The sequence below is a fragment of the Polypterus senegalus genome, chromosome 15, assembly GCF_016835505.1.
Source record: "Polypterus senegalus isolate Bchr_013 chromosome 15, ASM1683550v1, whole genome shotgun sequence".
Taxonomy (NCBI): Eukaryota; Metazoa; Chordata; class Cladistia; order Polypteriformes; family Polypteridae; genus Polypterus; species Polypterus senegalus.
In genome coordinates, this window is record NC_053168.1 from 94,481,586 (window position 1) to 94,496,310 (window position 14,725).

A 14,725-nucleotide genomic window follows, 5' to 3' on the forward strand; every position below is an offset into this window, starting at 1 on the left:
CTGGTTTTCTACATACTGCGTCGATAGTCATTTCACGTGATTACGTGGGAGGCGTGATGATGTCACATGAAACTACGCACCCCACGGCCATCCAGCTCAACTCCATTACAGTATATGGAGAAAAATAGCTTCCAGTTATGACCATTACGCATAGAATTTCGAAATGAAACCTGCCCAACTTTTGTCAGTAAGCTATAAGGAATGAGCCTGCCAAATTTCAGCCTTCTACCTACACGGGAACTTGGAGAATTAGTGATGAGTCAGTCAGTCAGTGAGGGCTTTGCCTTTTATTAGTATAGATTATTAATTTATCTATTTACTAATTTTTACTAGCTTTATGTTTTATTCTGCTGCCCATGCTCTCTTTCACAGGGGTGGGGGTTGATTTGATTTCAATCCTATTCTTGTAAAATTGATCTATTTGTATGGAATTTGTGCGATTTCAATAAAATCAATTATAAAAAAAAAAAAGAAAAACAAATTTACAAGCTGTCATATTGTTTACTTTATACTGTAAACAATGCTTAATTTAAAAAAGTAATTGTTACCATTTCCCTAAAGACAAGAAAAAATATGTCACACAATCAGTTAATTGACTTCTTACTTCATTGTGCCAATATCTTTAAAAACCAAGTTTTCGGTTACGACACACGACCACGTTCACCACAGCAAACTGTTTTACACGCTACATACAGCAATTTGCGCTACCATGGTCGGGTGTCTTGGTGGATTATATATAAAAAAAGCAACTAAAACCACACAGGGCAATGAAAAGTCTACATGAGTCACAGGTGCATGAGGACTGTGCAAGGACGACAACGACTCAAGTGCCGAGTTAGAGGTGGGCACATGAGCAGGCAGGGCGCGATGGCAGTCCGCCATTTTCAGTCACGGACGATTGTGTGTTGGTTCATTCCATGCATTGTTACAATGTTGCTTTTCTTGCTGATTTATTACATTACCAATTTTTCAAATGTTAATTTTCTGCCTGTGCTTAAAAATCATTAAAAAACTGGCCTGATTATGCGGCGTATGGTACGCCGCGGGTTGGCTAGTTCACTATATTTATAAAGGTGTTTTTTCTTCAGTGTACCATGTAGACATTCATAATTCTTGAGATGTAATTAGAAATACGGACTACCATTTTAATAATGTAGTACTTGTTTCCTATCAAGATGTATGCCACACAGTAACAAATTATAAACACAGCAAAAATCTTTAAAAAGCTGCAAATGTATCAAATGTTCATAACTTGTGTAACAAGGCGACCAGATGCTAACATGATTAACAAGTTTATAAGTAAAAGACATTTCCAGTTAAGCCAACAAGCATAATGTTTACTAAACAGCAGCATCAAATTCAACTTTATCTTTTCTTTTTCCAATTAATAATACAAACTGCTACACTTAAAACAATCTCATTGTTCCAAACGAAACTGTGTCCACTTTAATTTGAAAGGACAAATTAAAAAAGGGTCCGAATTCATTGGGTGGCTTTTCTTGCCATTTGTCTAACTGCAGAGGACGACTTCTCAGATTCTTTTTTTTTTTCTTTATTACTCCACTTTCTTTAATGTAAAGGCTAATATTCCAGTCTTCTCTTGTTCTCTGGTAAAACAAGCCTTGACTTTGTGCTCTGTTTACACTGCAGGAAGTCTGCTGTGCAAAAAAAAAAAAAAAGATGTGCATGGACTCAACTTCCATAATACCTTGCGTAAAGAACACAGCAACTAATATTGTAAAGCTTAGAAAAAGAAAAGGTGATAGGACAATTTACAGATCACCAATGGTATCTTTTTAGGGAAAAATCAGCTGACTTGGATCTGCGACTAACTGACATGTGCATCCCTATTTACCAGCGTTATACTATGTGACAGACAGGGGGTGCTCTCGCTCCCTTGAACCCCTGTCCACGACTCCAGACACCAAGTAAAAGTCCAAAATTTGACTTTATTAACTCGCCACAGTGCACAAAACAGCCTCTCCTCCACTATACTCATTAAACAATCACAAACCAATACAAATCAATCCTCCACTCCCAGACACGTTGCCACCCTTCCACCCAGCTCAGCTCGCCGTCTGGGAGCTCCCATAGTCCTTTAATATATCCTGACCCGGAAGTGTTCCAATCCCCAGTCCATGTGACTCTCAATCTCTTCCGGGTCAGGTACAAGTCCTTTTCTTCGCCCCGGAAGCCTGTGATTCCCCTGTCCACGTGTGCTTCCGGGGCATAGGGAAAATACCGGTTATTCCTCCCTGCAGCGTCTCCATGGCATCCAGCAGGGTTGCGTATAAAAACTACAATGTCCATGATGCCCTGCTGGTCTTCTGGGGACCTCCATACTGCAAGGAGGGCTCCACCTGGCGGCTTGGGGGTATTGGCCGGGATAAAACAGCCGGCCATTCACCACAGCTATTTATAAAGATATACACTAGGTGAGGTCTTAGTATCCCCTGACTAAATTTATCTCTAGCAGAGGTCGGAGTTAAGTGTAAATTAATAGCTTGATTACAGTTTATAATGAATTCACTGACCTTCAATTAAACGTGATGCGATTTCATACTTTAAGGCCCTTGCTTGCACTGAGCCAGATACTGCCAGGATTGGTTCAGCATCCACTTATCGTGAAATGGGCTAAACTGGTAAGATTAAATGATTGCATGCAATTAAATAACATATTGCCAACATTTGCTAAAAATGATAAATGTGATACATAAATATCTGTTTAGCAGAAAATGTATACTATAATAAACGTTGACAGCTGAATCAAATATAGCAATAAGGCTCCTGCCTCATTTGTTTTATTCATGTTATATTTTGAAAGCAGTGTAACATGAAGACACATTACATTTTTTTGTGTCAGAACGTTCAAACTTTATTGTGAACTAAAGATTTCCCAACTAGAGTTCCAAAACAATTCCATAAATGCCCACTAGGGGGGAGGAATACCCACCAAACCCAGACCAATTATAAAGAGGGCAACAAAAAATCTTGACAAAGACGTCAAAAAGACCATGTAAACATCAGAAAAACAGCAATACGTAATGATCAAAAAGACCAATAAGACACAGGAAAACTCACCACTACCACAAGCGTTTTCAATGAAATGCAAAGGGACTGTGGGTTTTCCTAAGCCTTTATAGGGCTCCCAAGTACTGACGGACAGGTGGCTCCGCCTCTTTGGGAACCATCCACCAGACATAAGCATAGCCAAATACACAGACACATGAAAATTAAATAAACATAAAAAAAAATGTTTTTGTTCTTTATTTCACCTTACACAATTTCTTGTATTAGGAATTTGTTAGTTTTCGCATACCCCTTGGGGTCAGAGTGCAGGGTCAGCCATTGTACAGCGCCCCTGGAGCAATTGAAGGTTACGGGGCTATGCTCAAGGGCCCAGCAGAGAAGGATCTCTTTTGGCAGTGACAGGGATTCGAACCGACAACCTTCAGGATACCAGCGCAAGTCCTTATCCACATTGGTAACATAAAAAATGAACAAAAAAACCACAAGGAACAATTGAACCCTGAACCAAAACACTCATTTGCAGTTAGCACACTAAAAATTAATATGGTTTCTGCAAAATGCTAACATATGCATTTTACAGGTTGGTAAAATGCATATGTAAGCATTCTTTAGAAAGCTAGTGGTTTACATTAAATAACATAGCAAATAAAAATAAGGTAGACGCAAAAAAATTAGACGTGCTATAGACAAAAATAAAAGCCATCAGCCAAATAAACCACAATTCAATACAGAAGTCATATTGTTGCCTTATTCCATTATGGAAGCCTGAATCAAAGATTAATTAAAAAACATACAGTAATCCCTCCTCGATCGCGGGGTTTACGTTCCAGAACCCCCCGCGACAGGTGAAAATCCGCGATGTAGAGACCATATGTTTGTATGGTTATTTTTATATATTTTAAGTCCTTGGAAACTCTCCCACACTGTTTATAAATATTCTCCGCACAGTTATACCAGTAAACCCTCGTTTATAGCGGTTGATCTGCTCCAGACAGATAAATGAATTATTTATAAATCTAATATTTTCGCAGTTAGAGCATTGAAAACCTGTTTACGACCTTCTAAATACGTTTTTTAACATCATTAGAGCCCTCTAGACATGAAGTAACACTCTTTCGTCAAAAGTTTAAACTGTGCTCCATGACAAGACAGAGATGACAGTTCTTTCTCACAATTAAAATAATGCAAACATATCTTCCTCTACAACTACATGTGCGCCGTCAGGAGCAGAGAATGTCAGAGAGAGTAAAGTAAACAATCAAAAATCAATAGGGCTGTTGCGCTTTTAAGTATGCAAGCACCGCGATAAAGCGGTGCAGTGAAGGGATCAACGTGAAGGTAGCCTTTCAGCATTTTTTTTTTCCGGCGCGTCCATATCTTCTAAGCAAATAGCCACTGTGCAAAGAGCCCCTCTGCTCATACCCCCTCCGTCAGGAGCTGATAATAGGGCCAATCATACGCCGCCCTGATGGTATTGCATGATGGATAAGTATCTGCCTGTATTTCTCAGAGAGAGTGACAGACAGAGAAAAGCAAACAATGAAAAATCAATACGGACTGTAAGCGCTTTTAAGCAGCGCGCGGGAAACATATTGTATATCATTGAGGAGTTTTAGTTAATATGTAATACGTGCTCTGATTGGGTAGCTTCTCAGCCATCCGCCAATAGCGTCCCTTGTATGAAATCAACTGGGCAAGCAAACTGAGGAAGCATGTACCATAAATTGAAAGACCCATTGTCCGCAGAAATCCGCGAAAAATCCGTGATATATATTTAGATATATAAACCTGCTCATCCCTACTACTAAAGGGAGAAATCAAACCTGTTTGATTTTAACGAAGCGAGTCACAAACTAGTTGGTCTCAGTCATTAGGCATGTAAGCGCCACAGTTTTCAGAAAAGTAGAAGAAAGAAGGCAAAAGCTTCAAGTATAAACAGTTAGTACACATATTGTCAAAGATTCTGTGACTTTCTAATATGTCATGTGCAATATACTGTATTTCTAGTTGAGTTCTTCTTAGAGATGGTCCTTTCAGGTTTTTTTTAGTGTCAATACCGATTACTGACTAGGTTACTGGATTGGCTGGTTCAAATACCAATTTTCTTTCTCTTTAAAAAAAAAAACTTTACACTAAGAGATTCTGCATAATTAAATGTATAAAAACTTACATTCTATATTTAAGTGTTAACTTTGGTATTTTTACAATTAAACTATAGACCACATGGGTTACCTGTTATTTTTTAACACAACAAAATTCCATTAAAATACATACTTTAATAAAAAGTAGAAAAATATTTACCCATAATACATATGACATTAAAGAAAATAAAAAGCTTTTCATAATTACAAGCGGTCATATTAGTTTCTCCTGTAATGTACTTATCGCAAACAAAATTTAATTGAAACATCTACCATTTGTCTAACAAGTACTTATTTCAGTACTTATTTATTTGTGTGTGTCCCATAGCATGTGTTTTGGTAAGAAATAAACAGTACTAACCTATTAAAAAAAACACAAAATCTATCAAATGTCCATAAGATTTTTACCAAGGTACAATGCTAACCTGCTTAACATGTTTACAAGTAAAGCTGACAAATTTTGCTTGCAAGTCAATTGTTTACTAACCAACAATTGTTTTTTCTTTATTTCTTCTTTATCTAAATGAAAATGTACGCTACAGTACTCAACACAAGCTCACTCACTGTCCAAACGCAGCCAAGCAATGATCATTTTAAGAACAAAAAAAAATCTGAATTCACTGAAGAAACGTTTTTTGCCATTTTCTAAATGCACAGGATGACTCCTCTAATTCTTTTTTCTCAGCTCAGTACTCCATTTTATTTAATGTACAAGCAAATACTTCAGTCTTCTCTCTGCCTGGCTGTTACAGTAAGTAAAGAAAAAAAAAGTTGTGTTGCTAGGCACAGTTTTCAGTTAGCATTTCCTTTAAGATCAAAAAATTATATATATAAAAGCATAATCAGCCCTGGACAAAAGTCAGGAAAAAACAACGCTGGACGTAATGTCAAGGGAGCACAGGAGTGTAAATAAACAAGGGTGGAACGTGCAAAATCCACAATACTAATAACCAGATGCGTCACTAAGAAGAAAAGCTGTGTAGTAGCATGGCTAAACGTTGTATCACTAGGCCAAGCCAATTAAAATTATTTTATTGGCTAGGAAACTAAAAATATTTGACCAAAGAACTCACAACCACCATTTTTAAAAGCCTGCGGTCGTTACTTTCTATTGACGTCACCGTTAACGTTTATGCAGTCATAGATTTTTATACTTTATTTTGAATATTCTTAAACCGCTATGCAACTGAACTTCTGCAATGTCACGAAAACTAGGAATTCAGCGTCACCACAGTCATCAAGTGTAAAGATTTTGTGACAACTCGAGTAGATTCTATTTGCAAAATGAAAGTAAAAATCGTCCGTCTACACCTACGATCCGCACTTATACTTCGCCAAACAATTTACGGAAATTGTGCTTACAAAAAAAAAATTGGATAATAATTCCCTCGATTTCACACAATCCGACAGCAAACATCGGGACAAGTTTACAGACGGATATAATCCAGAGGAAAAAAGGAGCACTGCTCGATACGGAAAACGCCTGAAATACAAGGAACCATTTAAGATTTCCGTCACATCAAATACAAATGTTCCTCTTGATAAGTAATCATTCAATGCATTGTGTTCATGGGTATTTGTCATAAATCACCAAAGCATGCTATTGAAGGTCGTTTCAACTTACTGACGAACATCAAAAAGTACAGTAGTTAGGAGTGATCTTTCTAAAGGACTTCCGATTACTGTTTCGCTACGACGTTTAGTTTAATTCAATCGGAATTTCCCAAACTATCAAAGTTATGTTTAACTACGTACGTCACGTCTCTCAAACACGCATTACTGAAATGATCAACAAAACCCACACACCGGTCGCGGATTACAGCCGACGCCTTTCCCAGTGCTAATTCGGCGACTGTTAGGGAGATAAATAACCATACGAGGACACGTAAAATTTCCAAAATATTAACTTTTCATTACCTTACAAAAATACTACCCGTCAAACACTCCTAAGCAACACTCTTTGTAATCCCTTCCCCCTCCCAATCCCTAAAGTTCCCAGGCTACGACTCAGTACTATAAATCTGCCGAGGTTTGTAAAGTGTGAACCTATGTGATCGTTAAAATAACTCTAAACAGGGACATGTTGCTTCTTACAAATACATCGAATTGTCCCCACATATCGCCAGTATCATATTAAGGCGAAACATTCTCAGCTGATGACTACACATACACTGAGCACAACGTCACACAGTGTACTTAGCCAACCGGGGAAAGTACAGGCCTAAAACTGCCCCGTTCATTTGTTTCTTAAAACCAATACTGCTAAGGTACACCGTGTGCACCTAAGGGTAGAAAGAAAGGCCTGAGGACCATAACACCAAAACAAAGTGCGCAGAAAATAAGATCCGAATACCTTACCTTCTTATGACCACAAACACAAAAGACAAAACGAAATTTCCCAAGAGAGCAGCTTTTTATCCCACAGTGTAAAATGTTAACTCCATCAGATATATTTCCCTCCTGAATAGTATTTTTTAGTATTATGGTCACTTCTTTAACCTTTACAATTCGTTCCAATCCGACTTCATGTCCTTTCGCCGAATTCCTCTATCTCAGTCTGCTCAACTAACCGACCACTCCTATTGGCGTCCTCCTCGTTTTGTCTCGCATTCAACAGCTCGAAACTACGTTCAAATCCTCTCGCGAGAACTGCTTCCGTAAGCGCCGGCGTGATCTCGCGATATAAAGGAAGCCCTAACAGCACATTTCTACCATATTCCCCATATGGGAGTGTAATAATGTTTATTTAATCCGCTTAAATCTCCTATGGATTTAGCATGCATTTCTGCTAAAATGTCATCTCTGCTTCAGAAGCATAAAGCCAGCACGTTGGACTTTATTTGCAAACTATTATTGTATTTATTAAATTCAGTAAATCGGGAACTTACAGAAATAGAAGAAATTAATTCCTCGTCCAGTGATTTTTGTCCTAGCACATCTTCCATAGTGTTTAGTTTTTAAAACATACCACGCTATAAGGTGTTGTAGACATAATAATACAAAGCAACACTCTGGTAGTAAAATTAATACAGTACTGTATACATAAATTCAAGGTACAGAGTTAAAGAAATTAAAACTGATTTGGTAACATAACATTTTTGTAGTTAATACCCTCCATCTGTACACCTACTACGTCTTGTTTTTAACAGTAATATCAGAAGGCAGTTGCTAAAGCTGAATGGGATTTTTTAAAAGAAAATTGCAAGAAAATTAATAGTACCTGTCCGATTTTCAAAGTTAAGAGGACTGTGCTCAATTAAATGCAGTTAAAATATAACATAAAATAACATTTCAAAATGTAATGCCTACTAAACATAAATATCGTGCAATATGAAAAAACAATATATACATGCTGTATTAAAAAAAAGTTCTTATAGTTCAGCTCATTTTATAGCATCCTTTCCTAATAAGAATTACGGTGACTACAGGATGATAGTCTAGGCAGTAGCATGTTCTGAATCTAACCAAATCTATGTGATAAGCACACCTTATGTGGGAGGTGCCCAGGAGTGCATCCCACTAGATGTTCAAACAAACTCAGTTCAATCCTCTATGTGCAGAGGAGCACCTACTCTTTAGTGTTCTCTAACTGATTAACTAGTTAATCAAACAATTTGCCCAAAAACTTAGCATCAGCTTCACCACCACAATGTGTTAAACCCATGCAGTATTCATGATACTGTACCAATGTGTGCTCATTTACATACCCTGATTTATGAAAATACCTTAGTATACTGCAGACAGCTGCTCCTCCCTCATTTGAGTATGATATGATTCAGTCAGTCATTTTCCAACCCGCTATATCCTAACACGGGGGTCTGCTGGTGATTGAAAGTGTTAATTCTTATCCAAAGTATTTTAAACTTGGTGTTGACATAATGTAGTGCTCTCCAGAGATTGTAATTAGAAGATGCATTCTTGGCAATATTTAAATAATTTAATTAACGTCAAGTATACAAATACTGTAACTGAATGGCATATAGAAAAAGCCCTAGTATTACACACATTTATGCAATTACATTATACAGTAAATTCTCTTTAATTTAAAAAAAACATGCCTAAAGAAAATTGACAGGTTGTTATAATTCCTCATGTATTTGTGCAAAAACAAAGTGTTACTCCATTGCTCCATACCCAGAGAGAAGCCAACATCATTCCTCCTTGATCCTACATTCACCTGTTAGTCAGAATAAGTATTCTACAACAACAACAACATTTATTTCTATAGCACATTTTCATACAAACAATGTAGCCCAAAGTGCTTTACATGATGAAGAAAGAGAAAAAAGACAAAATAAATAATTAAAATTGTGAACGCTAATTAACAGAATAAAAGTAAGGTCTGATGGCCAGGGAGGACACAAAAAACAAAAGAAAACTCCAAACGGCTAGAGAAAAAATAAAATCTGCAGAGGTTCCAGGCCATGAGACCGCCCAGCCCCCTCTAGGCATTCTATCTAACATAAACAACCTCAATCCATTGTATTCAGGGTTCTCATGGAAGAATTTGATGATGGTCATGTAGACTTCTGGCCTTTAATCCATCAATGTAAGGACATCACGCTGCTTTGATTAGGTGGTGATGGTGCAGATCGCTATCACAGAAAACCTGAAACAGAACAGAAGAGAAAGTAGGGGTTATCACTGGTTTTGGAGCCACCATGAATAATAATGATAATTAATTGAATATACAGAGCATTAGGATTAACTAAAATGAAGCTATGAGAAAGCTATGTTAAAGTAATGTGTTTTCAGCAGTGTTTTAAATTAGGTGATTATGTGCATAACAGCAGAAGGCCACTTCACCATTTCTTTTAAATTTAGCTCTTGGAATTCTAAGTAGACACCTATTGAAGATCTAAGGTTACAATTTAGAGTGTAAGGTGTAAGACATTCCGAAATATAAGATGGAGCGAGATTATTTAAGGCTTTGTAAACTATAAGCAGTATTTTAAAGTCAGTTCTACATGACACAGGTAACCAGTGTAGTGACATCAAAACTGGGGTGATGTGCTTGGATTTTCGTTTCCGAGTTAAGATTCTAGCAGCTCCATTCTGCACTAGTTGCCTTCGATCAATGTCTAGTCCTAAGAGGAGTGCATTACAGTAATCTAGCCGACTGAAAACAAAGGTGTTAACTAATTTTTCAGCATCTTGCAATGTTATAAGAGGTCTAACTTTTGCTATATTTCTTAAGTGAAAAAATGCTGTCCTAGTAATTTGATTAATATGTGATTTAAAATTTAGGTCAGAGTCAATAGTTAGCCCTAAATTCTTTACCTCTGTCTTGACTTTTAATCCTAATGGATCAAGTTTATTTCTAATAACCTCATTATATCCATTATTACCCATAACTAAAATTTCTGTTTTCTCTTTATTTAGTTATTTAGGTTTACAACTCAAGTGAGAAAATGATTCATGTGCTATTGTTAGTTGGATATGTTGTGGCTAACTGTAGATTACATTTTCTTAAAAAACTTCTTTTTTTTTCAAAAAAAAGTACCCAAAGGAGATTTAAAATACTTTCTGAAGTCTCAAGGCAAAGTTGTTGGTTGCACCTGAACATGATAGATAGTGGATTGTTTTGGTGCTTTGCCGATAAATTATTGTATAGTGTCATAGAAATACTGAATCATTATAATCTTTAGATAATGCAGTTGAGATCTGTCTTTAGTGTAATGGAAATACTGAATAAATATTTAATCACTGTAGCATAATGTGTTATTGAGTCATGTTTCATACATTTGTACATAAGCCATATTATTAGCATGTAACGAGAATTTAGAGATTGTTATTATCTTGTATGGTGATAAATTAATGAACACTATAATTACTACCTTATTCAATGCATAAACAATTTTATTATTAGTGAATTGAATAAATATATATACATCTAACTTCAAATGTTTCTTATATGATAATACTCAGTCATACAATCCTGCCTATACTGTATCTGTCTCTGGCATATCCTGTGTCCTGCAGTAAGTTGTAGTTGATTCAGCAGGTGCTGAATGAGTAAAATAATAAAAAATAAATAAATTATACAAGCTGAAGTTACCACTTTCAAGGTAAAATTGACAAAGCATACTAATTGTAGTTGCAGTCACACAGAATGTTTCTCCATTTTAAGACAGACAAGTTTACAAATTCACCATTGCTTTTCAATGGGAGAGTTAAAATTTCATAAATGTGTGAGTGTGCTGTATTCATGATATCTCAATGAAAACTGAACTATATCCAACACATTCCATGAGGAATAAATGTGTCAAATTTCAACAAATTCAGTCTACTGGGAGCAAAGTTTCATGTGGACAAACAGGTTGTCAAACAGACATGACTATCACAATAGGTGCTATTCACATTGTATGCAAACTCACTTAAAAATGGGATCGCCAACTTAATCTACCATTCTATAGATACAAATCTTTTCCCTCCCTTTTCTGGTCAGACTTTATATATTATCTTTACACTATCTAGTTTTTTAACTACTGAATTGACTTTTATAACAGAATCTTTTGGGATTGCCTTCTACAAGCAGGGTTTATCCACTGGGTGTAGGAGTTTCTTCAACCCCTTGGTGATAAATCCCAATAAAGATCAACATTTGCACATTCCTGCTGAGAAAAATATAAACATTTTCTGCCTGCACTATACAAGGCACCAAATGGTTTTCCATTGCACGGGCCTTTGCTTTAGTTAACACTACAGCTACCATCAACTTGACCTACTGGTGTATCATAGTTATGTGAAAAACTGCACCACATTGAAATGGTTTACTTTTTTGAGATATTTGAAAATGAAAACAGTAGATCCTCAGACAACAGATAAAGGTAATATATTTAAATAAAACACTAGAAAAAAATGCCTTTTCCAATCATTTATTCAACACAAAATATCAATAAATGTAATGGTTTACTGGGAAAAAAGTAATTACACCCTTGGCCTCTGAAGTCGGTTTTGCTCCCTTTAGCAGAAGTGACTTCTTATATGTGTTTTGCATAAATAACCATCAGTCTCTGGCATTGACTCTGTGAAATTTGTGACCACGCTTCCATGTAAAGCTCCAAGATATTTGTGGGTTTTGTTGCATGTGTTGCCCATTTCAAATACCTCTACAGCATTTCAATGGTATTCAACTCAGGACCTGATTAGATCAGTCAATAAACCTTCATTTCTTTGTTCTGAGACATTCATTGGTGGATTTCGTAGTATTCTTTTGTATTATTATCATGTTGAAAGGTCCATTTACAGTTCAACTTTCGGACAGATGGCCTCACATTGTCCTCAGGCACACATTGATGCAGAATTAATAGATGACTCTAAGACTGCAAGTTGCCCAGGCCCTGATGCAGCAAAGCAGTCTCAAACTATAATACAATATTTCCATCAGCATCCTTCACAGTTGGTATGAGGCTCTTCTCCTGAAATGCCATTAAATATGTCTACTAACTTTGATTAATCTGTTCAGAGCCCATTGTTCCAGAAGTCTTTGTCTTTGCTTATTCAGTATTTTCAAAGGAAAACTGTAATACTGCTGTAATGTTCTTTTTGGACAGCAAAGTCATCTTCTGGACACACCTCACATGCAGATCATCTTTTGTGATCTGTTCCTGATTGTAAATGCATGTACTTTGACATCAACTGCTTCAAGATATTCCTGCAGATCCCAAGATGTAATAATAATGTTCTTGGAGACTTCCTTCTATTAAATGGTCAGCTCTTGGACTGAATTTGCTAAACCAGCCAGTCCTAGACAAGTTAGCAGTCTTTTGAAATCCAATTCTGATGGTTTTCATGATTATTTTCCTTACAATGGAATTATTGCATTCAATTAATTTGCTGATCTTCTTAAATTCCCTGCCAGACTTTTAGGCATCCACAATCCTCTTTCTGAACGACTTAGAGATCTATTTTGATCTTGGCATGATGACACCAAACAAATGAATAGCAAAGAGAACACCAGGTCCTAAATATATTCTGTAGGAGGTTCGAAACATTGGCATCAAATATGGAATAAGTGATTCTAATTTTAAGGATCTGAAGTGGTGATAGATGTAGTGATGTCCTTACTTTTTCCATGTGACATATCTCCATTTTTGTTAATTTAAACTAATAGAATGAACACACCATGTTAATTTTATCTGTAAGCAATGGTTGAATGAAGATCTAATATTTGTCTGATGAAATATGTTAAAAAAAGTCAACTACTTCCACGGAGTGAACTTTTCACATGATTATATATATGGAGGTCTTTCAACTAAGACTGAAAAGTGATATCTCTATCTATTTCTTGACATGATTGGCATTACCACCAGGTAGGGGTAGATCTGTCATCAGGGCATTATCGTTGCATGCCCATATCAGTACATGCCCATATATATTCTTCAACTACCCTTCGATGAAACAATGGAGTATCTGCGAGTCAAATTGACCAATGGCCACTTTACTAAATGATCCAGTAACTGTGTGCTGCCAAAATGACCAAGAGCGACTCAATAGTCAACAGCTCGCTTGATGAAGTGATCAAGGATCACACCATAATCAAGAGTGTCCATGTGCTGCATTGTTAAAAGTATGATCCACTTTCTGTTAAACAGCAGTCTCCCTGGGTCCTGTGGTGGTCTTAATCTGACTTTGCCACCATTTTTAATTCTGCTCCTTCACATAGACAGCAGACTTAATTAAAATCTAGGGTGGATCATTCTTTGTCCTGGAATTTACATTTCTCATCATCTCGGTGTATACAATACAATACAATACAATTTATTTTTGTATAGCCCAAAATCACACAAGAATTGCCGCAATGGGCTTTAACAAGTCCTGCCTCTTGACAGCCCCCTAGCCTTGACTCTCTAAGAAGACAAGTAAAAACTCCCAAAAAAACCCTTGTAGGGAAAAAATGGAAGAAACCTTGGGAAAGGCAGTTGAAAAAGAGACCCTTTTCCAGGTAGCTTGGGTGTGCAGTGGGTGTCAAAAAGAAGGAGATCAATACAATACACAGATCAGAACAAATCCTCAATACAGTATAAAAATAAAAATTTTAGAAGTACGGACCAGAATTTAACAGTTGATGATATCACATATTATAATTTGGATTTGTGAAGAGTCCTGGAGACCTCAGCCATCAAACTGCCTCCTTTATTTGGTAATTTCACAGCTGAAACATTACTTGGCCAGTCAATCTGATGAGAGGACCCCTCTACCCCATGATTCCTGCAATCCTCCATCAGGGATGACTTTACCTTAGGCAGGCAAAACAAATTGGCAGGTGGGCCGTGGCACAGAGTGCCACATTTGAGTACCGAGAAGAGAAACAGAATAGGTGAGGTTTAGTAACAAATTATAACTATCATGTTACTTATGTTTTAGTGCTAATGACTAACAACAGAGATGCAGTCTGTACAGTTAATCAGCAGCTCTAGTCAGGATATGCTAAACTGAAGTAGTGAGTCTTCAGCCGGGATTTAAAAGCTGAGACCGAAGGGGCATCTCTTATAATAGCAGGCAGATCATTCCACAGTTTAGGAGCCCTGTAACTAAAAGCTCAACCTCCC

General features: G+C 36.8%; 1 protein-coding gene across 2 annotated transcripts in view; it reads right to left on the minus strand.

Annotated features, from left to right (window-relative positions):
• The window catches only part of rnf19a (ring finger protein 19A, RBR E3 ubiquitin protein ligase), a 133,576-nt gene extending 125,796 nt beyond the window's left edge, over positions 1–7,780 (minus strand). Inside the window, exon 1 of one of the 2 annotated variants that reach the window (XM_039737696.1) lies at positions 7,671–7,780. The gene's annotated coding sequence lies outside the window, so the exon portion shown is untranslated. Of the gene's footprint in view, positions 1–7,529 lie in introns of both variants that reach the window. The other variant, XM_039737695.1, reaches the window with a different exon arrangement.
• Between the last annotated feature and the right edge of the window lie 6,945 nt (positions 7,781–14,725).